Raw genomic sequence first — 26,606 nt, 5'->3', positions numbered from 1 at the left:
GATGCAGAGAATTAATGTAGATAAAAGAGTAGATGTGAATGTCTTCATACCTGAGTGGGGAGGTTCTCCCCAAGCTTGCCTTTTGCGAAAATCAGAATCTTCTTCTCGAGCGGCTCTCCTTGACTCTTTCTATATTTATTACTACTATGATAATTTATTACTAAGCCTAACTATTATGAGATTTATTTTTTTGGTTTTTTTAGATTCTATTACTATGAATTTATTCTAAGTGCTAGTACTTCATGAGTAACTTTATTGAAAATGTAACCGTGCAATGCAACTAATAACCTAACATGTAATGCAAAGTTGGAAAGGGAAATATGCAAATGCAACCTATACTAAATGCAATGGAAATGCAGTAGAAACATACCTTCTAGTACCAGCTCATGGTTGTTCTTCCTTGCGCGGGGTTCTTCTTCCTTGTACGAGAATTCTTCCTCCTTGTTTTCTTTAGGGGTACTCATAGGATCAGGCGATGATGATGTAGATGATGCTTCCTTCTTCTTGCGCCATGTCCCTCGTGGCTTTGGCTTATTCTTGCCAGGCTCTTCCTTCTGAATTGGCTTTGGCTTTCTAGTTCTTCTCTTCTTTTGTTGCTTCTTTCTTTCATGTTTCTCATGAAGGATAGGTTTTCTAGAGGCAAAAGCAAATGTTTCTTTCCTTTCATCTAAGTGGAATTGAATGCGTCCAGATGCCACATATATACAAGCATTAGCGGTATTGAGGAAAGGACATCCAAGGATGAGGGGTGCATCCTTGCTAATTCCCATGTTTAAGACTACAAAATCAGTGGGAACATAAGCATCTCTAACCCTGACCAAAAGGTCTAGAGCTATTCCTTCTACATAGCACACTGACTGATTAGCTAGTTGCAAATAGACAGAAGTTGGAGCAAATTCAGTGTAGAACAAGTTTTCATAAGTTTCCTTAGACATTATTTCACACTAGATCCAAGATCACAAATTGCATTTTCAAAAGTATGAGGACCAATAGGGCAAGTAATAACAGGACTTCTAGGATCACCTTTCTTAATAGTAACACCCCAACCATCTAAACCAAAATCATACCTTGATGTGATGAGGTTGGTGGTCTCCATGAATTCTTTAGGCTTGCCAGAAATTCTTCCTTTCTCAAAAGATGGGATAGCAGCTGCTAGTTGTGCTAATTGGGTTTCTATCATCTTATTAAAGTTAAGTTGATTCTTTATAGTAGAAGAGAAATCATCCAAATTTAGCATTTATGTTTTCCAACATCTTGTCATTAGCATGGAGTTTCTTATTTATACTATAAGTCATTCTACCTTGACTAAGATCTTTCAGGAAAGGATAATTATTACCTTGGTTATTCGGACTTTGCAAATAATTATTGTAATTATTACCTTGGTTGTTGGAGCACCGATTCCATCCTTGATTTTGAGGACAAAACCATTATCATTATTGACAAAGTTGAGGTCTTCATGGGTCTCGGGGCAGAAGTTGCCTGAATGTCCAGTCTCGCCACAAACTTCACAAGTCATGTGGGTGTCCATGGCTTGTACATTTTCTTGGGCACTCATTTTCTTGCAAATTTCTAGTCTCTTTGCGAGCAGATCTACCTTGACTGCAAGCATGTTAGCCTCTTTAAGAGAATGCATACCTCATTTGCGGGGATGTAGTCATTCATCGCTCCATCCTTGGTTGAAAACCATCTTCTCAATTAATGCCTTGGCGTCTATGACATTAAGCGAAAAGAATGCTCCTCCTATGGCAACATCTAAATGGCTCCTATCCAATGGAACTAAGCCATGGTAGAAGTTCTAGATCAAAAGCCAGTCTTTGATACCATGGTGTGGGCATGTAGCGACATACTCTTGCATGCGTTCCTAGGCTTCGGGAATCGACTCATCGGCTTGTTGTTGAAAGCTAGAGATTTTGTTGCGAAGAGCATTGGTCATACCTATCAGGAAGAACTTAACTAGGAAAGTGTTGGAACACTTTTCCCACGTATCTATAGCGTTATGGTTTGAGTAGAACCATGGTTTCGCTTTTCCCAACAAAGAGAAGGGAAAAAGACGAAGACGTATGGCCTCTTGGGTCACTCCCTTAATGGTAAAAGTACTACAGATCTCCAAGAAATGTTGGAGATGCGCATTAGCATCTTCGTGGGCTTTGCCACAGAAAGGACTAGCTTGCACCATCATGATCAATGCGAGCTTAAGTTCAAAGTGAGTGTCCGCATTAATGACGTCATGGGCCATCGGCCGACCGTCCATCCCACCGCCTTGCCATCTAACAGTGCTAGATGGCTCTTGGATGGCGGTTGCATGGTAGGTAAGTCAGTTTCCTAGCTGGTGAGGTAGTTTGGTGGTCGGTTTTGGTCCTCCAAGTGTATGACGGTGGACCCAACAATCCATGGGAGATCAACAACGTCCTTTGGATCAAACCACCATGGATCAACGCTAGAGAAGCAGTGAGGAGGCTTTCACGTGGATCAGTTACGTGGCAAGGGGTGGGGCCATTGGCCAATGTTGGCCATGATCAGCCGATGTGGCATGTGGGCCCATAGTGCCCCAGCCACATCCACTTGCCTCCTTTGCTCCTTATTTGTCCATTTTTGTTATTTTTCATGTATACAAATAAATTTTCAAAGTACAAGTGGAACTAGGTGAATTATAGACATAATATGGCACATGTGATGTTGTTTTTCCTTGATTTGGGTTGAATGTTGATGATCAAATTGGGTGTTTAGTGACAATCAACAGTAATAATCTAGATCTGGAAAGAGCAGTCACTTACCAGATTAGTTAAAGGGAAAGAGGAGAGTCCACATCGCTGGCGCTGCCTCCTTGACGCCGGCAAAGCGTCGCTCTTGTTGGAAAGAGTAACCGCGTGCACATAGAGGGTAAAGAAGAGAAGTTACCGAGCACATGTAATGCGTGGGTAACTTCCTGTATTCATTAGAGGCGATTATGTAAAGATAACTGCCTCTAAAAATAATAACAGGGGCGGTTATTTAAAGAGGACCGCCCCTAAAAATGTTCTTGTGCGAACAGGGGGCCAAACATTTTTAGAGGCGATTTTCTAGAATAACCACCACTGAAAATATTGTTTAGCAAATTCATATAGTCCGGCCTTTGTTTTTTCTCTGGCCAGATTGTCCTATTGCTCCATTATTAAAATTTAAGTAACTGACCAATTTGTCCGGACTTTGTGTTTGAGTGGTGGCCGGACCGTCCTGTGGCTCTGATTTTTTTACCCTTCACGTTAGGTAGAACTTTTGTGTTTTGTTTATTGATAAATGTTTATTGACATAAATGGAACCGCCCCTACCATAGTAATATTTTGCATTTTGTTTATTGACAAATTCTTCCAAAGCACGAGCTAACAAAATAAAATATACATATAAAATTATTAGTTCATCAATGTGGCACATGGTCTTAATTTTATTACAAATGTTCTAGACATAAATGAATAATTAAACTATTACAACTCTGCATGTCATATCAGTGCGCAGGTATGGAATGACATTTGATTTTTTCACCTGTGCTTCTACAAGCTTGATCTTGTTTGGTAGGTCAGTGAATAGTTGCATTTCGCAGTACTGTTTGTGCTCCTCCAAATCCTCTACGTCGTCTACTCCTAGGATCCTCTGTTTCCTAGATATAACAACATGCCTCTTTGGATTCTCGGGGTCAACATAATACAAGGCCTGTGCCACTCGAGTAGCAGGCACCCATGTGTGATCCTAGTAACCTACATTGTTGAGGTTGACACGTGTGAGTCTAGATTTCTCGACCTCAATGCCACCCGACTATTTGACCCATTGGAACTGAAACAGGGTGATCTGTATATCTGATCCATAGTCCAATTATCATATGTCCTCTATGAAACCATAGTGTGTGTGAACTTCCCCAAATGCATTGACATTTTCAATACGAACCCCACTGTTTTGAGACACCGATTTCTGGTCCTTTGCTTTGGTGTAGAATGTATATCCATTTACATCATATGCCTACCAAGATGTGACCTAGGACGATGGCCCCAAGCCAACCTCCACAAGGTTTCCCCTTCCAGTAAGTCTTGTTCCCCAAGCCATTTGCCAAATAGACGCTTCAGCTCTCAAACGATCCATTGCTCTGAGTGTCGACGAGATATGGTCGACAATCTACCAAGGGGTATGCCCAAGGTAGTAGATGAATTGGTGGAGGTCCGCGTGAGAGAACCGATGGTGACACAAAATGCAAGAGACAGTGATTTGGCAGGTTTAGGCCACCGATTTGGTGTAATACCCTATGTCCTGTGTCTTTCGGTGGGTTGTATTGTGTATGATCAACTGAAAATTAGGGGGTCCCTACCAACCTTTTATAGCCCGGGGGTAGGGTTACAGATCGGTTGTTTCTATCCTAATCAATTTATAAGATAGGAAGTTACAGATATTACGAGATCTAGCATTTTCGAGTAGGTTTCGTAGATCACTGAGGATCTTCACGTAGTCTTGCAAGGCACGTCGACCTATGCCACGCTTCGCACAGTGTCATCTTGTAAGCTGGGCCTCCAATAGTGGCGCGACCCATGCGTTGTCTTGTGGGCTAGGCCTCCCCTAACTGCTCAGCCCATGTACAACCCTATGGGTATCAGGGGGTCATACCCCACAGCTAGTCCCCGAGCACCTTGCATCCTCTTAGCAACACCGTCCTAAGCTTGTCTAGACTGACCAACACACCGCTAATTGTCAGAAACAAGCTTCCGACCTATCTGACTGGGAGACAAGATGTTGAAGAAGATGTTCGAGCAATTAGTCAGGCGTTCGGGCTGTTGGAGCGAGCATCGAGCTGTTAGAATCGATGTTTGAGCTGTTCAATCGAGAGCCGAGCTTAGACTCATGCAAAGCCAAGGTTTGGCAGAAGGATGTAAGGAGCTCAAGTTTTTTTTGAAATCTCCATCTTGGATGAAGTGTGTCCACTTATGTTCTGGGCCACAAAGTTGATTGCATAGCGTCCTTGACTTAGTTAATGCAGAGGAACTTAGCTGCTTTGAAGAAATCTAATTCAAAGAAATAAGCACATTCACCGCAAGGTGAAGTGTGCCCACTTAGTACCTGAGCCTGGCACTAGGTGAAGTAGTCAAGTGGTGCCAGGGTCCAAAGTAGTAGTCTTTAGGTGCTGAACTAGTTCCACACTTACATGAGAGAAATAGTACAGTCATCGCTAGATGATGTGTACACACGTAGTCCCCGAGCCTGTTGGAAGATTACAAAGATATCTTGTAGCAGGGTGAGAGAGAAAATATCATGTTGCAGCAACGCTTAGCGTTGAATTTTGTTTCATCAATCCACGCTTGACATGGTTTGACACGGCGTCCCACCAGGCCCACTCAGCAGCCCAGCGGCGTGTAGAGATTTTAGGATAGAATGCAGTGTGGCGGGCGCTGTTTCCCAAAAACCCAAGAAGGCGTAGGGTCAGGGGTCGAACCATTATAAGAGCACCGCGACCCCGGTGCACATGCCCCACTTTCTCTCCATCACTTCATCTTCTTCCTTGCACCCACACCGCTACGCCTGGCAACTGCTCCCCCATTAGAGCAACCGCAAGTGCGTAGTCTCCTCTAGGCCATAGATCTGTTAGATGGCGCCCAAAAGAAACCGTGGTGGTTCAAGTAGAGCATCACGCGAGCTCAATCGCGCCAAGGAATGGGTGGAGGACAGCGTTCAATCGGTTGGTGGTGGATGACATGCTGCATGATAGGGTGACGACGGATGGCGTCCAGCTCACGGTGAGAGCTTTCTGACTCCTCGTGGCAACGAATTAGTAGTTTTTGAAGATTATTTCTATCATGGATTTGATGCTCCGATCCATCCATTCCTCCATGGGTTGATTGACTACTACAGAATTAGTCTTTGCAATCTTAGCCCAAATTCCATCCTCCATGTCTCAGTCTTCATCCACTTCTGTGAGGCCTGTCTTGGCATTCTTCCCCATTTTGATCTCTTCCATCACTTCTTCTATTTGAAAACCCAGGGGGGATCTGGATCTAGGATCGTAGGCAGCGCATACTTGCAGCTTTGAGACAGGATGGTTGTCCAATACATCGCCACCCTGTTGAACACAAATGTGAAGTATTGGGCACAATGATGGTTCTACATGCCATAGTCTGAGTAGTGTGTGGCATGCGACGTTGATCAGATCCCCATGAGCAACGCTAAGTGGTCGGAGAGGCCTGGTGTCAACAGAATGGAGCAAGTGAGGGAGCTTTTGGTGCTGATCTATCGAAGAACAATGGATGGGGTCATAGTAGCGATGAATTTCACTTTTTGGTGGGTCTAGCCCTGCAAGGAGAGGGCACACCTTGGTTATGAATTTTGGGGTGAGACCGGTGGGACCCATGAGGTGCCCGAGGAGTTGGATCAGGATGAAGTCAAGTGCCACATCTCGGTGTTGTTCAACCTCAAAGGTCACAGCAAGATCAAGGACCAGCAGAGGGCCTTCATTGTAGGGAGCCTTCCACCATGGGTAAGAGTCTGCTTTTTGGCTTCGCTTGATACTTTATCTATTGCAATGTACTCATTCATTTTCCTAAAGAAAAGTGGGTAGGACTAGGCGGTATACTCTCAGTGGTGACATCAGCTGACTGGCCAAGGGGTGTTGATGCCCGTCTGAGTAGTCCTTAGTGTCGAACTAGCTCAAAGGCTAGTGGGGATAGCTTGGCCAACCTTGACAACGAAGATGAAGACGAGCAGACGTCGTATGTCCGCGAGAAGCTCCGGGGGAATCGGCCAGCTTGATGATGGAGAAAAATAGTTGGGTCGTCTCGCCATGAGGAGAGGCCGGTAAGCATTGGAGCATCTGGCCGGACTCAAAGATGGTAAGTGGTGCTGTTGAGCTCATCGAACGATGATGGACTAGCGGCACCTCCTTCACCGAGGGCCATGATGCCCCCACCGTCTGCGCCAGCTGGAGCGAAGACACACGGGATGCGACGGATGTGGGAGACCATGACGGCGATGTCCGATAGTGTTCTGTGACGTTAGTGGCAATGGCTTAGGTGGCACCAGCAGCGATGGCTCGGGTGGCCACTACAGTCCTCGAGATCACAATGATGCCTCCTGTGGTGGTAGCGCAGGTGACCACCGCTGTCCACGAGATCACATGGGCAACTCCAATGGCTGTGGTGGAGACACTAGGTGGTTCGGCTGTTGGGCAGACTGGTTCCAGGCTGGGCCACCATTTCTGAGCTATGCAGTGGGAGTCCCAGTTGTAAGTGCCTTATTTATTTGCCATATTTTTTTAGCATGGTGGTTTGTTTCCTAATGACTTTTTTGCTTGTTGAAGTGCTGAGTAAACAAAGGTCTTGCAGCCATTGGCTGCTGATGATAGAAGGCGTGCGCAGGAGCCGTCAGCTCCCCATGCTGAGCAAGCACAAGCAAGAGCGGATCCGGTTGTCCCCACCGTGGAACAATCGACGGTTGTGGAACCGACCGCCCCTACTATGGAGGAGCCCTCAACAATTGGACCAACCTTGCTTGGCGGCAGATTACATGACGAGGGCGACCCTAGTGTAGAGGAGGTGTGGGATGCTATGGCGACATCGAGTGGCCTTGCCAAAGCAGGTACGGAGCCTACGAGGGATGCGCCGTGCAGTGCAGTGCAAAGTCCACCCACGGTAGCTGTACAAGTGTCATCTACGATGGTGGCGATGGTGGAGGTGGCGCTTAGATGTAGTGTTTGAGCACAGCAGCAGCCAAGGAGGGCACCTCTACAGGTAGCCACCACTGAGGTCAAAGAGATAGTGCAGGAGCCTACCCTGCCTCCCCAACTCATTCAGCGTGGCGAAGAGTTTGAGATGCTAGAGGAGTGGGTGGCGAGCACGGAGACAAAGAAGCTGAGGGCTGATCTGACATCAGTGATGGGCCGTATTGAGGTTAGCCTAAAGAGATCTTCTTTGTCCTTTGAAGAGCACAGTCTATTAATCCGTTTGCCCACTATAGAATGTGATGAAGGTGTCTGAGTAGCGACGACGGTAGCTGGAGGAGAACAAGAGTCTGCAAGCATTGGTGAAAGACCTCCAGGCATGCCTGCTCCAAGAGCGCCACCATAGGGAAGACCTGGAGGTGAAGGTTCTAGCATTGGAGAAGGAGCGCTAGCAAATGGAGGCAGAGGGTCAATCGATGGTCAAGCAGCTTAGCCATATCACTGATTGGTAGAAAGGTATGTCTTGGAATTTTGCTTTGCTGGTATTCAGCATTGTGAGACATCTAGCTGTTATATACAACACTGGAGATGGAGCTCAGCCTTTCCCAGGAAGCCTTTGGCCAGCTTCAGGAGGTAAAGGAAAAGGCAGAGAAAGTCACTGAAGATCTTCAATGTGAGTGTTTTTTCACGCTATTTTTGACTTGTGCGGCGTTAGACGCATGCTTAGCAAACAGCTATCTTGTTTGTGGAGTATCGACATCAGGCCCACGCGCAGTTCTAGGTGCTCATGGAACAACCGAAAGCGCGTGATGACAAGCAAGAGATGATGATCGTGGCAATCCAGCCCGTGCTGGACTGCGTCGATCTTGAGCAACCTAAGGGGGCACGACTACCTAGTGACAGGCTGTACCGGTCGGTCGTGGATCACTGCCGGATAGCATGGGCAGACTTCAAGGAGTTCATGCATAGCACTGCCCATGGAGCCATCATCCATGCACTCATGCAGCTATGGTCACACTACCTTTTAGTGGATCTCTAGCGGGTGGCGACCGGATACACATAAGGCACGGATGCGTAGAAGATCACTAGGCTGGAAGACAATGCAGAGGAGCCAGCGAAGAGGTTGGCTAAAGATGCCGAGCTATTCGGTGAAGGTGGGAGCAGTGCTCTATAGATTAGAAAAAAAATCATGTTGAATCATTGTAGAAAAGTGCCTAGAAACTTTTGTTGAACACTTGTTATTATGGTATGTTTGCGTTTATATTTGATATAAACCATCCAATCAGTAGTGTATAGCTGAGTCCCCAGTCCTAGCTAGCCTGTTAACCATAACGCGGGGCACAAGGGCCGTGTATGTGTGGGAAGAATAGGGTGTCGCTAAGGAACCGCTGCCGACCACCCAATGACATAGAGGGTGGACGCTCATGAACGTGCAGGGAGAAGTCAGAGACAGGGTTGTCTCTAGAGGTGTCCGAGCATCAATGTGTCTATTCTGGTATTTGCCTTAGGCGTTGCTAGCATGTCATCTTTAAGATGTTGTACGCAGAAATAGAATCACTTAGCGGAAAAAAACACAAAGATAACAATATGGAGAAATATTAGAACAAAAACTTTATTGAATACTCGAATATGAAAGGTACATATCTTTGAAAGGAGACCCTTCAAGGGTAGAATCGTCTAAGAAGATTGATGTGCCAAGAATTTGGGACATCTCTTTCATCCATGTCACATAGTCTGTAGGAACCTAGTTGGGTGACTGCCTTGACGATGAAAGGGCCCTCCCAGGGTGATGATAGCTTGTGCATTCCGTCGGTCTTCTACTTCTTGCAGAGCACTAGGTCTCTGACCACGAAGAATCAATCATTGACATTACGGTTGTAGTATCGTCGCATGCTGTCAAGGTACTTCACCATCCAAACACATGAAACTAGGTGCTCCTCCTGTTGGCTGTCCAACTCAACGAGCCAGGCTTGATCAGAGTTTTTTTGTTGTAGTTCTCCACTTTGGGTGCTCAGAAAGCGATGTTGACTAGTAAAACAGCCTCAGAGCCAAAAACCATGAAGTATAGTGAGACACTAGTGTTACGATTGGGTTGGGTCCTTAGTCCCAAGACCATGACTGTCAATTCCTTGAGCCACTTGCCAGGGTGCTTCCGCTCGATCTTGTAGAGCCTCTTCTTTAATGCGTCAAGAATCATGCCGTTGGCGTGCTCAACCTGGCCATTAGCCCTGGGGTGCGCCACCGAGACATACTTAACTGAGATGCACCTTTCATCGTAGAAGTCCCAAAAGTCAACACCGGTGAACGTGGACCCTAGGTTGGTGATGATGTTGTTCGGTAGGCCAAACCGGTGAATGATATTGTCAAGTAGCTCGGCTGCCTTATTCGTTTTAGCTTAGATCAGGGGTTTGTATTCGATCCACTTGGAGAACTTGTCGATGCAGACATAGACCCAGTGAAAACCTCCTGGCGTGGGCTTGAAGGGCCCAATCATATCTAGTCCCCCACATGCAAAAGGCCATGATGCAGGAATCAATTACAAGGCCTGAGCCAGGATGTGGATTTGTTTAGCGAAAAATTGGTAGTTCTCATATCAGCGAATGAGTGTTTCAGCATCGGCTACGGCTGAGGGCCAATAGAAACTAGCTCAAAAAGCCTTTCTGACCAGTGTTCTAGATGTCGCGTGGTTGCCCACAGGTGCCGGCGTGGATCTCCTTGAGTATCTTCTTGCCTTCTCCCATGGAGACGCGCCTATGGAGTAGCTCCTCTTTGGAGTTTTTGTGGTACAATTTCCCTTCAACTAGGATGTAATGCTTACTACGGCGGGTAAGGCATTCTCTCTCTCTATGTTGTCAGTCGAAACATCTATAGTGGTTAGGTATTTGATGAAGGGTTCTCTGCAATCACTGCTTGGCCCAGGGAGCATGACGACTATCTGCTCAGCTGGTAGTTTTTCTTCAATGCCTTGTTCCTACTTGATGGAAGGGGCCATAGGGTCCTAGACAAACACTCTAGCTGGAACTTCAGCCCAGGTTGATCCTATCTTTGATAGCTCATTGGCTGCTTGATTATTGACCTGGACCACGTGGTGGTATTCGACACCATAGAATTTGTCTTCTAATTTTCTTATCACAGCATAGTAAGCGTCAATCTTCTCGTTGGTGCAATTTCAATCTTTGTTCAGCTGGCTGATCATAAGTGTGGAGTCGTCATACACCTGGAGGTGTTTGACACTAAGCTAGATAGCTATACGGAGAGCATAGAGTGCCGCCTTGTATTTGGCGGTATTGTTGGATGCTTAGAAGTGTAAATGGAGTATGTAGCGAAGCTTGTTGCCAGATGGGGAGATGAAGTATACACCTGCCCCAGCGCCATTGAGGTTGAGGGACCCATCAAAGTACATGGTCCAATGCTCAAGGCGACCGACTAGGATAGGTGTCTGCATGTCCGTCCAATCGATGATGAAATCGGCGAGCGCCGATGACTTGATCGTGTGGTGAGGCCTAAATTTGATGGTGTAGGTGCCGAGTTCGACCGCCCATTTAATGATGCAGCCATAGGCTTCCTTGTTGCGGAGGATGCCGCCGAGTGGGTACTCTGTGACTACTGCTATGTGATAGGCATCGAAGTTGTAGTGGAGCTTCTAAGATGTGATCAAGATGGCATACAACAGCTTCTAGACCTAGGGGTAGCGAGTCTTAGACTCATTTAGGACCTCACTGATGAAGTAAACTAGGCGCTAGACTTTGTATGTGTGTCTGACCTCTTTGCGTTCGACAATGATGGCGGTGCTGACCACCCAGTTGGTGGCTATGATGTAGATTAGCAGGGTTTCATCCTTTTGGGGAGTGATCATGATTGGAGGTGCGGTGAGGAACCACTTGAGCTCAGTGAATGCCTTGTCAGCATCCTCTGACCAGATAAATTTCTCTTGAGCCTTGAGTAGCTTGAAGAAGGCGAGCCCATTTTTGCCCAGACGGGATATGAAATGACTTAAAGCCACCATGCACCCTGTTTGCTTCTAGACATCCTTGACATAGGTTAGGGGCTTCATGTTGGTCACCGCTATGACCTTCTTTGGGTTGGATTCAATGCCGCAGTGGCTAACGATGTTGCCTTGCAGAATACCGAATGGAACACCGAAAATGCACTTAGTGGGATTCAGCTTCCATCGGTATACTTTCAGGGCATTGAAAACTTTGATGAGGTCAGTGATGAGGGTGTTGGTAGTCTTAGACTTAACCACTATGTCATCAACATAGGCCTCGATGTTCTTCCTGATATGGTCCTTGAGGCAGTGCTAGATGGCTCTTTGATAAGTCGTACCCACGTTCTTGAGACCAAAGGACATGGTCGTGTAGCAGTAGGCGCCAAAGGGCATGATGAACGATGTCCTGATCTAGTCTTCTTCCTTCAGCGTAATCTGGTGATAACCAGAGTAGCAATCTAAGAAGCATAGGAGCTCGCAACCGGCTGTGGAATCTATGACCTCATCAATGCGAGGTAGGCCAAAGGGGTCTTTAGGGCAGTGTTTGTTGAGATCGGTGTAATCAACGCACATTCTCTATTCTTTATTCTTTTTTCTTACAAGAACCAAGTTGGCTAACCACTCCAGATGATACATCTCTTTGATAAAACTGGTAGCTAAAAGTTGGGTTATTTCTACCCTAATGGCCTCCTTTTTGTCCTGCGTGAATCGTCGAAGCTTCTGCTTGATTGGCTTGGCGGTCGCCGAGATGTTTAAGGAGTGCTCAATTAGCTCTCGAGGCATGCCGAGCATGTCCATAGGTTTCCACACGAACACATCGACATGCTCCCTTAGGAAGCTGACAAGCGCGTCTTCCTATTTAGGTTCGAGGCCGACCCCAATCCGAGCAGTCTTAGACTGGTCGCCGGGGAAGAGGGCCACTTCCTTCACCTCCTTGGACTTGGTTGATGCTTGGGCGGCCTCCATGGTTGGGAAGTCTAGGTCTTCCAAAGAGATTTGTCATGAAGTCACGATGTAGTCCTACATGCGGATGGAGATGTTGGTTGCCTCGACGAGCACGAAGCTTTCCTTCTCATAGTTGTAGGCGACGTCGAGGTTGGCATGCAGGGAGAGGACCCCCTATTCCATTAGCATCTTCAACACTAGGTATGTATAGTGCAGCACAGCCATGAACTTGGCAAGAGCTTGTTGGCCAAGGATGGCATGGTACGCCGTGTTGAAGTCGGCAATGAGGAAGTTGACGTAATTGATGCACAAGTGCTTAGCGGTGCTGAACTGTACCAACAATGTAATCTGTCCCAAGGGGAGGGATGCCTTTTCAGGAATGATTCCCTAGAATGGAGAGTCCATGGGGGTGAGGTCTTCCTTCTTGAGCCCTAGCTCCTCCAGAGATCCAGCAAAGAGGATGTTGAGGGTGCCCCGCCATCGATGAGGACCTTCTAGAAGCGCATGTCCTTGATTATGGGATCTAGGACGAGTGGGAAACACCCTAGGTATGGGATGTTCGACCACTAATTGGCCCTAGAGAAGGTGATCGGGTGCTCCGACCAGTCGAGGTACTTGGGATCAGAGACGGGGCCATCATATGTAGCTACCAACATGACGCGTCAAGCTAGAAACTTCTGCTCCCGCTTGTCTTTGGAGACAGGTCTCCCACCAAAGATGGTGGCAACGGTCTTGGTGGGGTCCTAGTAGGTGGGGCCCTTGTTCCTACCTCGATCTCTGCCTTGACTGTCTTTGGTCTCATCATCGTCATGCCATGGCTTCTTTGATGATTCACCACCGAGCATTGTCTTCAGGCCTCTGCACTTTTGCATGGTGTGTTTGGCATCCTTGCGGATAGGGCATGGGCCGTGCAGCAACTTGACAAAGTTAGTGTCATAGGTGTGCTTGGCATGGGTGTTGACAGTGTTGATGGAGTTATCAGGCCGATGATAGCAGCCTTGTCTGCCTCTTGAGCTATTCGGGCGATCGTCACGCCAGGGCTCGCGATCATCTTGGCAGCGGTCGTGGTCGTCATGGCGGTCTTGATCATCATGGCGGCGGTAATGGCCGTCGTAGCACCTGTCTTCATGGTGGTCATCATCACAACATTGGTGGTGAGCGGAGCGGGCAACCTATTCTACTTCTTTGGCATCGACGTATCCGTTTGTTGTTTGTATCAGTTCGCCAATGGTTGTGGGCCTCTTGCAGTATAGCTTGCCACGGAGTTGCTTGTGCTGGAGCCCTTTGGTGAAAGCGGTGATGGCCTCGGCATTAGTGACATTGGGAATGGAATTTCTTGTCTCTAAAAGGCACCTAATGAAGTCATGTAGAGACTCCCTAGAGGATTGATGAAGCTTCTCTAGGTTGTACTTAGTGCTGGGTGGCTCACACGTTGCCATGTAATTGTTGGTGAAGAGTTTCTTGAGGTCATCCCATGATCGGATGGAGTTCTCCCATAGGCTGAGGAGCCAGTTGTTCGCAGACTGGTTAAGCATGATGGGAAGATAGTTCGCCATGACATCTTTGTCTCCGCCTGTGGCTCCCAAGGCAATCTCGTATAGAGTTAGCCACTAAGCGGGGTTGGCCTTTCTGTCATAAGTGTTAACACCAAGAACCTTGAAACCCATAGGGCACTAGATGGCTTGTAGCCTTTCCTTGAAGGGGTGAAGTACTTATGCGCCGGCAGGGAGTGGTGCTTGACGAACAGCAAATCCCTCATGTTCGGCGTCGAATTGCCGGTGACGCTCCATCTCTGCTTCGTAGCGTTCGGACCTACTATTTTTAATGCGGCTATGAACATCTGCTTTGGCATTGATGTGGTCATGAAGATCATGAGGGAGGGGTTGATTGACCTCCGGGTTGTGGTTGCCACCTCGACCTTCCTGGGGGCATGGAGGGTGGCTGTCATGGCGTGAATGGGCTTCATAGTTGCCTCTAGGTCCTCTATAGAGGTAGGGACCTCTAGCCTGAGGTTGGGGGACCTCAGTGCCATGATGCTGGCCTCCTCCATCACGGTGGGAGCTACGGCTATGAGCTAACGTAGTGGAATAAGACAGGGCGTTGTTCTAGAACTCATTGACTTGGACTTGCACGACTATGATATGTGCTCAGTCTTTCTTGACCTCTAGAGTGTGAGGGAGTTTGTTGAGCTCATTGAAAGTGATGGCTAGATTAGGGCTTGGAGTCTGGTAGACTGGCTGGTCGCCCACCATATCAAATGCCTCCTCTAGATTATGTTGATGGCGGGCAGGCCATGACCATCCTCATCAACCCCTTGGGCTACTTCTGCATCTCGGCAACATTGACGATTGTCGTTCTTTGCCAGACGAGCTTCATGCTCTTTAGTAGTTTTGCCATCCTTAGTGATACTGTCGTGGCTGACATGGAAAATCATGCCCTCGAACCCTAGAGGGAAAGTAGGGTAGCTTGATATGGTCTTGGTTGTGCCCTTGGAATAATCATTGAGGCTCTCATTCAGAACGTTGTGGGGAGATTCGATCAAAAGAGAGAAATCATCCAAGAGCTAGCGAATAGACACCTTGTTGACCACGGGCGTGTGCTAACCGGAGTCGGTCATGTTGATCATGTAGAGGTCAGTGACATGGTCGTGCTCGGCGTGATTGACGAAGAGGTGGTGGACGGTGTTCTATTACGTAGATCTTGCACCCTCCAGCCCAAAGGGGTAGGGCTCTAGTGGGTCCTCCATCAGAGCATCATAATCGGCTAGGCGTAGGCCGATCGTAGGAAGTGGTTGGTGTCATGTCATACGCCCTTCTAAAGTAGCCATGATCACTAGATCGGAATCTAGCCACATCGAGAGATGTGATCGAGCAGGCCATACAGTTGCAACAACTTGGTGATCTTGGAGTGTAGGAAAATAGTTGTTCACTCTAGATTGATCTAAGACTGAATCCATGAGGAGCTAACATTCTACTAAGCGGTCTGTGACCTGATCGATGGATGTGACCTGATCATCATTGTTGATGGATCTCCTAACCTAGCGGTGGGGTGCCAGGATCGGAGATGTCATTACAGGTGTTGACGTGATCGGCGCATGGTGATCCTGCACCGCCTCCATGATCTCCCCATTGCTGTCAGGGCCGATGACCTAGGTCATGGATCTGATCGTGAAGATCTGGCCTGGCTCAGGAAGGTCCATGGAGCTTGGAAAGGTGGCCATCTAGTTTGCCATGAATTCAGCATGCACACCCCCTACCTAGCGCACCACTATCGATGAGATATGGCCAGCAGTATACCGAGGGGTATGCCCATGGTAGTAGATGAATCGGTGGAGGTGCGCATGAGGGAACCGGATGGTGACACAGAACGCAAGAGACAACGAGTTGGCAGGTTTAGGCCGCTAAGTTGGCACAATACCCTACGTCATATGTCTTTCGGTGGGTTGTATTGCGTATGATCAACTAAAAATGAGGGGGTCCCTACCCGCCTTATATAGCTTAGGGGGTAGGGTTACAGATCGGTTGTTTCTATCCTGATCAATTTACATGATAGGAAGTTACAGATATTACGGGATCTAGCATATCCGAGTAGGTTTCCTAGATCACTGAGGATCTTCAGCAGTCTTGCGAGGCACGCCGACCTATGTTGCGCCGCGCATAGCATTGTCTTGTAAGCTAGGCCTCTAGTAGAGGCGCGGCCCATGCGCCATCTTGTGGGCTGGGCCTCCCCTAGTGGCTCGGCCCATGTACAACCCTATGGGTATCGAGGGTCATACCCCCACACTGAGTGTCCTAGATTTTCTGCTCTTATGAGTGCAATGTGTTTCTCGATAAATGGCTCCATCACCGTTAGGTATTGCAACATACAGGAGTGTGCTTCTTCCACTAGAGTGTATTCCTTGTCGATGAATGTTTTCCTACCCTAGCTGCCTTTTCCCGCCAACCTACCTTTATGACAAGTTACTGGCAAACCAAGTGCACGTCTATCCTCTTCCCGTAAGTAATCTTAACAAGCCTTGATGACTTCTTCAGCACAATATCTCTCTATCATGGATCCCTCAGGTGAGCACGATTGTGTACATAGCGGTTTAGAATAGACATGAATCTCTCGTACGACCACAACTCAGTCAAGTACATAGGCCTGAGCCACCTAACCTGGTCAACCATGTGCATCATGAGGTGCAGCATTATATCAAAAAATGATGGTGGGAAGCATTGCTCAATTTGGCCCATAGTTGAAACGATCCATGATTTTCTCAAAGGGAAATCCATAGATTACATCATAATGTGATAATCCTATAAAGACCAAGCTATCACATTATAATTATTCAGCTGATATCATAGTCATACAACATGGAATTGCAAGATTACAAGGCATTACAACACTGGGCAACACACCTAAGTACAACATTATACTAGCAAAAATGCACACGGAATAGCATCAGAGTCGGCATAGCGTGTAAACAGGTGAGGGCTCCTCCTTCATGGGCAATCATCAGAGTGGGTGTAGAGTGTTAGTGGGCATACACTTTATCTTCTCAACCAAACTTGAGCGTAGAAGCAAGACCACTTAATCCTAATCCTTCAAATCTCCATTGTCGTTATTGTAGATGACATCCAAAACCTACCAAATATCTTTCAGTATGATTTGTACTAGACACTGCCTCCCACCCTATGCTTTGTGTATGCTTTGTGGTAAGTGGAATGCAAGGGTAGAACAAAAGGCCTATTTATGGTTGTAGGTTCCCTATGCAAGTTCATCAATATTTTATAATAGTTCGTCAAGTTTAACCCATCTCATCCACACGTTCACCCATCCCATCACACACATCTCACCACACTCGTACTCTCTAGATGACAACAATGACTCCCTCTCATGCCTTGCCTCATCGGCCCAAGCCAAAAACCAACACCAAACCCAGGGGGGAAGAAGAGAGGACACCTCTCTCTAGTCAAGTGAAGCGGTAACATAGGAAAGGTCCATAGCCAAAAAGATGGCATATGTATTGATCGATCAACCAGACACTCTGTAGAGGTTTACACTACCGAAAAGATACACCATTATCAGTGGTGCCCTACCTAGGCTGATACTGACTGCCTCCCAACCGGTATGGTGCCACCCTACCAATCAGCCCTGGGCCATCCCGGAGTCCACCGGCATGCTGAGACTATGAGACATAGTATCGGGCCTCTAGAGGTCACTACGCTATCTTAGGAGTGTGTGGGTGCCATGCCCATACCTCCCTACACTATCTGCTAACAACCTAGTAGTAGTGGCACCGTCCTAGTTGGTTGGGTAATTGTCCCCCACCTGAATGGGAGCGAGTGGTGTGCAAGGATTCCTATGAACCGGTTCCTAGAACGTTTAAGTCCTTAGGGTGACCGAACAAGACATCTTCTCATGAGGCCAACCAATGCCTCGTGCCTTGACGGCACCTCCATCCTAGGGCTTCATCCCACAAAGACACTCCACCCCAGGACCTCCCCATCTCACATGTACCCACCACATGTACCTCTCATAGGGAATGGCCATGTCGCATCCCCTGGCAAGACTTGTCCAAAGACTCATCATAGAATCCTACTCGGTCGACTCGACGCTCACCACACACCCAAGATGCATGCCAAAATCTCCCCAAGTTGTTATCACATTATTACCACATTATCGGCACCATATGCCTTAGCCACTCACAAACAATCCTCCACCAAGCATCACATCATAGATATAATGCATAGTAGAAGCAAGTAGTAAGTAGTAAGTGAGCATCTATCCTAACGGCGGGTGTGTAGGGGTAAAGGTTGCGTCAAGGTAATGGCTTTCAAGAAATTCTACCATGCAACCTATCACAGATCATTTGCATAAGAGTAAAGCACTAGCAGCTATATTGTTGCATGTCTAGGATTCTATGAGGTTGGGTGGGACGTGGCACCTATTGACTGGTTGTCTCCGAGATCCTGAATGTACTTGTACCCATTTCCTCTAAGTCCTACAATCATTTACGTGTCCTCCCTCCAACGGGTTCTGGTCCGATCATCGCTATCCTCGATGCAACTACCACAATAGAGCAATAAACAAGGCAAAAGAGCAATCAAAACTCTAAAAAGGCAACAAGACACAGAAGAACAACTACATCGAAAGAACACCAAGGGAAAACGACTTAGCCCTCTTGATGGATGTCCAATCCCTAGACCAAAAAAGGAAGTGGTTGTTTGCTAAGCATAAGCTTAAGTCTTAGCCTAGCCAAAACTTCCCAGGTCGATCATGTCAACCTGTATGGCTTCAATAGAAATGTCATAGACCCTAGCTCATCTTAAGCGAACACCACTACTCATGGTCTTTCGATTCGGGCGTCATGGGGATTGACGAGAATCGAAAAGAGCGGCTAAGGGGGAAAAGAAGCAGTTTCGGTCTCTCTCTCAATCCATATGCCATTATAATTGATGAGGACCAAGAGAGGGTGGAACGGGGGAGAGAAGACAAGGGAGGTGGTCTACTTCTTCCAATCCACATGCCATGGCAAGAGACAGGGCATCGAAAGGAGCAACACGCAAGAGAACACGAGTGCCCAAACTACTTGTAGGGTACCACAACCTAGGTGCACTAAATGCACTAAGACATCCCTAGGGTTCTTAGCGGTGCAGTTGTCACTGCAAGAACCAAACAAATGCTATGGTCTAAATAGGTACAAGCATACAAGGGCTTAAGCACAATAGACCAAAAGAGGGGGACATGGGATTCAGCTTCCTTTGATCAACTCGCCATATCAAATGATGAGAATCGAAGGAATGGAATCAAGAGAGCAATAAACACCAAACAAGCAGAGGGCTCAATCCACATCTTACTGGATTGATGAGGATTGAGAACAAGAGAGGAGAGAAGAATGGAATCCGCACTGTTTCGACCAACTCATCATGGAATGACGAAGGTTGGAAGAAAGGAGACACAATCTCATGATCCAAACCCACTCATAGGGCACCACGACAGTGCAACTAAATCAGCACAAGGCTATCCCTAAGGTCCATAGCAACGTGGTTGTCACCGCTAGATCCGAAGGAATTCTAGGGTCAATGCGGTACAAGCATACAAGGTGGTTAGGATAAACAAGTCAGCAAAAGAGGTAAAACCCAATGGTCATTGCGAGGCAACTCGCGAGCATGAGCTTCACCCACACGAGCCGACTTTGTAGTTCTGTGATTGTTGTCCCCCAATTCATATCCTAGTAGAGTTGGTCATAGAGAGCTTGATATGTGTAGGTAAGAACAGCATCGATATCGACATCAAGTCCACAATGGCCATGTCCTAGGGACATGGATAGGGGCTAGCGATCATAGTACGACAAAGCCAACCAAGAAGTGAGGGAGCAAGTTACGCTTGGTGTTATGGCCATGGCAGGACAAACCCATGACCAAAACTATCGAACAAAGTACGATCCCTCGACCGGCTTGAAGGCACGGTTTCCAGATGACAACAAACAAACACACACGAACCACAACACGACAACCGACGGAGGAGTGCACACACATCCATAGCATCAAGATAGACTAGCGCGAAGGCACAGCACAAGCATAGATATAGATATCATGTAAATGATCAAGAATCAAGTAAGAAGAGTAAGGAAATGAAAAGCAAGGGTCTTGTTGGCATTGAGGATGGCGTCGATGGAGTTCAAAAGTTCAACCTTGACGGTGAAGGGCTACTGTGGCGTGCTCCGGCAGGCTGCAGCTTGCTGCTAGCCACAATTGGCTGGCTGTGGCTCACTGATGGCTAGCTATGGCTTTCTACAGCTTGCTGTGGCTGGACGAGGGCTTCCTGTGGCCTACTGGAGGTGGCTGGACGTGGCTCCAGTAGTGAGGAAGGCGGCCGGTGAGGTAGGTAGAACGTCTAGCCCCATTGGTCGGCATAGCAGGGTCGTCGGCTCCCCTACGATGGTGGAAACAGCAGCACAAAGGCTAGGCTTAGACAAGGTCAATGGCGAGGAAGGGAAAAAGAGGGGACTTAGGCGTTGGTGGCTCACCGACGGCGAGGATGGAGCTCCGGCGAGGTGCTAGGTGCTACTGCTGTCCCCCGGCAAGGCGGTTGGTGTGATCAGCGGCTCCATCCTAGGTTCGGCAGCAGGGGAGCATCGAGGCGGAGGGCGTAGGGATGCTGCAGGATGGTGCCTTGAAGCAGGGGCTCACTGGTGTGGAGGAGTGGAGGCACTGCTTCCCTATGGTGGTGAAGGAACATGACATGAGGGGCGGTCAGCAGACAGGGACATCGGTGAAAACAATGGCAAGGAGGAAAAGGCGGAGCTTTTAGGGTTGGGGCCTCACTAGTAGCAGAGGAGCAGCTCCAACGAGATGACGATGAGGCAGAGGTGAGCTCGGCTGGTAGCAGATGACGGAGAGGCGGAGAAAGTCATGGTGGTGCTTTGCTTCCCTATGAGGATGAGGGAGGCAGTGGTTGCGGAGGAGTAGGGCTAGCGGGCATAGCTGCTCAATGGGGACTGGTGGTGCAAAGGCAGGGCATGGAGGCCGGCGAGGCAGTCGTAGTGTGCTTCGTGGCGGTGCGAATGTAGAGGCAAGGCAGAGCTCGGCGTCATGGGCTCGGCATCGTGGTGGTGGTGTTCGGCAGAGTGTGGCCATGGCTCTAGCGAGGTGGCTTGGCGAGTTGGAGAAACTAGTGAGGTGGAGATGGAGCTCACAATGGCGCTACTTCACAAGTGTAGCTTGGCGATGAGCCGATCGGCGCTGTGGGTTCAGGGTGTCGCGGTGGTGGCGTGCTCAACGATGTCCGCGGCTACAGATGCGCGACGCTGGCGAGGATGGGCTTGGGCAAGCAGAGCTCGTCGAAGGGCCATGAGCAGCATTGTGGCTCGGCGTGGCACCAACAGCGTTGTGGCTCGAGGTGAGCAGAGGAGCTACCGGAGGGAGGTGAGCTTGGTTATGGTGACAGGAGGTGGAAGAAGGGGAGGAAGAGGTTGGAGCGGTGGTGGCTATAGGGAGACTAGGGAGATGGCGGCTTCAGTGCATTTTATAGGGCATCAGGCTAGGGTTCACGGTGATGGACTGTGGTGAGCCTCAATGTCTGTACTCAAGGATGCATGGTGGCCATCGCGCAGCGAGCATGGACACCTAAGGCACGGGGTACGCAGGTGCATGTGCATTGGAGCGGTGGCAATGGCTCAGGCCGACATAGGGGCGAGCGGTAGCTAGGGTTAGGCACTGGGGCATTGTGTGGGCCTGTGGGGACCAGTGCCAGGGCTAGCAGGAGCTCTAGTAACATGGGTCAAGTGAGGCAGAGAGGCAAGCTAGGCCAAGGGAGGGGCGCGGGGTAGGCCGGCCTGGGCTACCAATCGGGCCAGCGGTAAAATAGAAAGGAGAGGGGAGTTGGGCCGCGGGAAGAAGGGAGGCCAAGGTGGGCCAGCAAGATGTGAAGAGAAGGGGGAGTGGGCTAGCTAAATGAGATGGCCGGTTGGGCCAAATGGGAGGGAAAAGGAAAATGGATTTTCCTTTTATTATTCCATGAATTTGAGAGAGATCCCAAAAAGAAATTGGAGATGAATCCAAAGAGGGGATTTGAGAAGGGATTCTTTCTACTGATTTGTGCACTCCAACTCCAACCAAAATACAAACTCAAACCAACTCAAAGCATAGGCACTCTTCTACAACCAATTCTAAATGAATGCAACAATTTATTAGTGTTTTTTACTTAAATTTGACCTAGAACTACTTGCTTCACACATTTGTAGGGAAAATTTTAAAAAGCTCATCTTTTTGGTTGCTCAAAAACCCAGGTTGTTACAATAGTCTCCACCATGAAATGCTTTAAGTCACCTAATTCGTCCTCACGGATCTCCTTCCGCCCAATTTGGTTGAAGAAGTAGCACATCCGGGTGATGACCATCCTCACATACACGGGCTTTATAGCCCTAATTGCAATAGGAAGGAAACATGTCAACATCATATGGCAATCCTGAGCATTGAAACCGGTTACCGTTAGGTCTTTCACCAAGACTAGTCTCTTGATGTTGGAGGAGAAACCTGTTGGCACTTTTAAGCCCTTTAGGCTCAGGCAGATTGCTCTTTTCTCATTATTTGTCAGGTTGTAGCTAGCTGCAGGAAGGTAGCGTCTTCTGTTCCTCATGTCTTCTAGGTGAAGCTCTGGTCTAGACTTGAAACATACTAGGTTCTCCTGTGACTTCAATCCACCTTTGTCTTCGCCTTAATGTCCATCAATATCCCAATGCCGCTCTCAAACATATTCTTTTTTATGTGCATGCCGTTGATGGAATGGCGCATGGCCAAGTTTGGCCAGTAAGGCAGGTACTTGAAGAAGATTGACATCTTGAATGGCACGCCATCAATTGGAGGCATATCTCTCTTATTGATCTTTCCATCCTTTTCTTTTTACCATAGGCGACTTTGATGTTCTTCACCATGTTATACACGTAATGCCCGTCCCGCCTCTCTGGCGCATGCCCTGTCTCAACAGTACTACCAATGAAGTATTTCATCATCCTCTTGCTTCGGTAGCTATGTCCTTCCACTAAGAAGTGTCGGTGATGCATGTACACTACCTTTTGGGATCCCTCCAGGGACTGAGTTGTAGTATCAATCAAGCATTCCAAGCATCCATGAATCCTTTGATCTATCCTAAAAGGGAAAACTATCCTAGGTAGTCAGTGATGGTAACAAAAATGATGGCTTTGCATGTGAAGCTACTCTTCACAAGCTCATCCCACATTTTCACTCCATGCTTCCATAGTGTCTCCATTTCTTGCATCAACGGCTCGAGAAAAACACCTATGTCAATGTCGGGTGCTTTGGGCCCTAAAATTATAATGGTTAGCAACAAATACTTCCTCTTCTGACACAACCATGGAGGGAGGTTGTAGATCGATAGGATAACTGGCCATGTGCTGTGTGTGCTGGTCCTATCACCAAAAGGATTCATTTCATCAGTGATCAAAGCGAACCTTATGTTTCTTGAATCTTCATAAAATTCTGGGTACTTGGCATCGAAGTCCTTCCACTATTGTGCATCAAATGGGTGACGCAGCACTCCATCGTCTTTCTTGCGTTCATCCGAAGCCCGCCATCGCATGAGCTCTGAGTCCCTTGGGTTTGAGAACAAATGACTCAAGCGATCAATCGGTGATAGATACCACACAACCAATGCAGGAATTCTTATTTGGATAGTATCATCTACTGCTAAGGTGTTGTTTTCCTCTTCAACGTCCTGAGAAGCGTCATTTTTCTTCCTACCCTTCTTTCTCTTTTTCCCGGTGTTAGTACCCTCACTGTAGTCTTCGTTTATTTTGTACTGACTAGCACCATAGTTTGGACAATTCGTTAGGTCTTGGAACACCCCACGATAAAGGATACAATGGTTTGGACATGCATGTATTCATTCCACACCCATCGTTAGTGGACTGATAAGCTTCTTCACTTCATATGTGTTGGTAGGCACAAAGTTTGGCTTAGGAAGCCATAACAGAATCGACCAATTATACGAGATTAAGTAAGGAAATCTTCCACCGAAGCAGATAATTTAGCAAACTTAAGCCTGTATAACCCGGTAGTCCATGAAACCACGAAGGATTTCAAACCAATCGACATACAAACCAAGATCATACAAGTTTAGCAATCACCGTCCCCTATTACATAAAGTTCGCAATGATAGTTGGATACATCAGAGTTTAAAACATAAAGTTATTACAACCCAAGTTCAAACTGTAATAGCGAAAGCAAATAGTTTTAAAGCCACACACACACTTTTGGTTCAGATACAGTGCCAGTAGGTAGTCATCTCCAAAAAAAGCATCAGATGAGAAATACGGAGTGACCATTGCCTTGGTCCTAGTTGTCGCCCATCGCCGGGTACGGGCAGTTAATGCAATAGCCGTAGTACATTTGACCATCTGCAACAACAATGGGAACAACGCCCTGAGTACGAGAAGGTACTCAGCTAGACTTACCCGTCTTAAACCAAAATAAAATGACACCAAGGATTATGCAAGGCTTTCATTAGTGGGCTAGCTAACTTGTTTGTGAAAAGCATAAGCTATCATAAAAAAACCATTTTAAGTACTTTGCATCATCTTTATTATGACCTATCCATCTAGGTAAGCACCTATACTATAGCAATCAATTGATTAACCAATAACATCCAGTTACCAACTTAGATTTAGCATATCTCATACCATCCAGATAACCATCAGTGTTCCATCATAATTACTACGATGCTGTAGCTCGAGTCAAGTGCTCACTATCCAGGAGCGATGGCGATTCAAATCGATTCCTAACCAGCTGGTGATTTATTCCTCACATAAACCACACTCACCGATCAAGTGAGCTACAGATCACTAATGACACTTTCCAAGTAGCCGCGGGATAACAGTCATGGACCGCACTACCTAGGGACCGCCCGATAGCCAGGACGCACCTTGGGCTCACTCTTCGCGTCCCCATCATACCCCCTTCAGCACCAGTCTACCAATCCTAGTTTATCCCAGCTTGAATAGTGTCACTAGCTTCACGGTCGAAAGGTACTTTATTCGGCCAGCTAAATGTGAGGCATACATTCAACATGACAAGAGGGACGAGCAACGATCGGTCCTTAATCGACACAGATGGAAAACAAACAGCACCCCAGAACCCTGTCTGGTTGCCTCCAACTTTTCTATCTGGTCTCCAATTATCCATCACACATGGTTAGTTCCAAGATATCATTCTTTCCACAGCTAAATTCTCCCAGTAACCACCTATAAATGTAGGTGACCGGAAATCACCGATCGCTACCAGTCTAAGCAAGGCTAAGCAGTTATTCGATCCTGACCTAACAGGGTAAAAAGGTAATAAGGTAGGCAAGGATAGTAATAAATGCATCAACGGTTTCAATCAACTCCTACAACTTAATGCAACAATATAAAAACTCATATATAGAAAGAATTGCTTTTATAAAGTAGGAGATTTAAAATGCTCCGGGGCTTGCCTCGTTCGAATGAACTAGGCTGATGATCCACGCACTCGGGCAAGTCCTCTCCTTGCTCCTCTTTCTCTGGCACCTCCTGTGTCTGGATTTCTTGTGGATCTGTCTCGGTCTGCTCTTCCTGAACTGCTACTAACAACTCCTCCTGCGATCCTGTATGATGTAGATGTATAAGTGCTCATGCATAGGTGCATCGGAGAGATGACATGTAATGATAATGATGCATGGAATGTAGATGAACATGTTTAACTTTATGGGACATAGTAGAAGTAAAGCTCTTCTACAAGGTAGCCAACATCATCCAAGAACATGTACTACTATACTACTACTACAACCACTGTACTAACATGCCAAGTCACCACAGCAAGCTAAGATGCTTCAAAGATACACCAAAGCAAACATTATTAACTAAACATGCATTAAAAAGGTTAATTAAACCCTAATTGAAACTAGGTTTGAACAGCAACACCTATTTTGGTAGCACAGAAAAATCTGAGAAAATTACAGTAGCATTGTACTACTCTAAGTAGACTACCATAAAATTCTCATGGCATTTGGATAAGTAAAATAGCCTACACAAAAATGACAAGCTATGGCATAAATATGAGCATGAAAATACTTTGTATTATGAAAAGTATCAAACAATAGATTTAATATTTTTCCTATGTTCTACACAGTAAACAATCACTGCACAAAAATTATCATACACATGTTTTATACAATTTTTGCTCTCTATTAAAATAACAAAATTCATCAATTAAAGGCACTTGAACTACACATCAATATTTCTCTATAGAACATGCATGCCATATATTTTTCCTACAAAGTACATCACTAAAGGAGATTAACAAAACTAGAACCATATTTTTTTGATGTATATTCTATTTATTAGACATTTTCTAAGAAATAAGCATTTATTTAATTTAAATAAAGCTACACAGAAAAGTATCACAAATTTGACATGCAATATTTTTAACAGATAGATCTAGTCACAAGAAACCTAGCAAAACTTATTTCAACAAATTTGGAGCTATTTTG

At 46.9% G+C, this 26,606-nt stretch overlaps 1 non-coding gene across 1 annotated transcript; it reads left to right on the top strand.

Annotated features, from left to right (window-relative positions):
• The first annotated feature begins 1,817 nt into the window (after positions 1-1,817).
• Positions 1,818-1,924, top strand: LOC136519215 (small nucleolar RNA R71). Its single transcript, XR_010774774.1, has one exon. It is a non-coding gene; the product is annotated as a small nucleolar RNA R71 (small nucleolar RNA).
• Positions 1,925-26,606: the final 24,682 nt, after the last annotated feature.

The sequence above is a fragment of the Miscanthus floridulus genome, chromosome 17 (genome assembly GCF_019320115.1).
Source record: "Miscanthus floridulus cultivar M001 chromosome 17, ASM1932011v1, whole genome shotgun sequence".
NCBI classification, from domain to species: Eukaryota; Viridiplantae; Streptophyta; class Magnoliopsida; order Poales; family Poaceae; genus Miscanthus; species Miscanthus floridulus.
The sequence above is the reverse complement of the archived record's forward strand: the minus strand, read 5'-3'. Positions and strand labels throughout refer to the sequence as shown.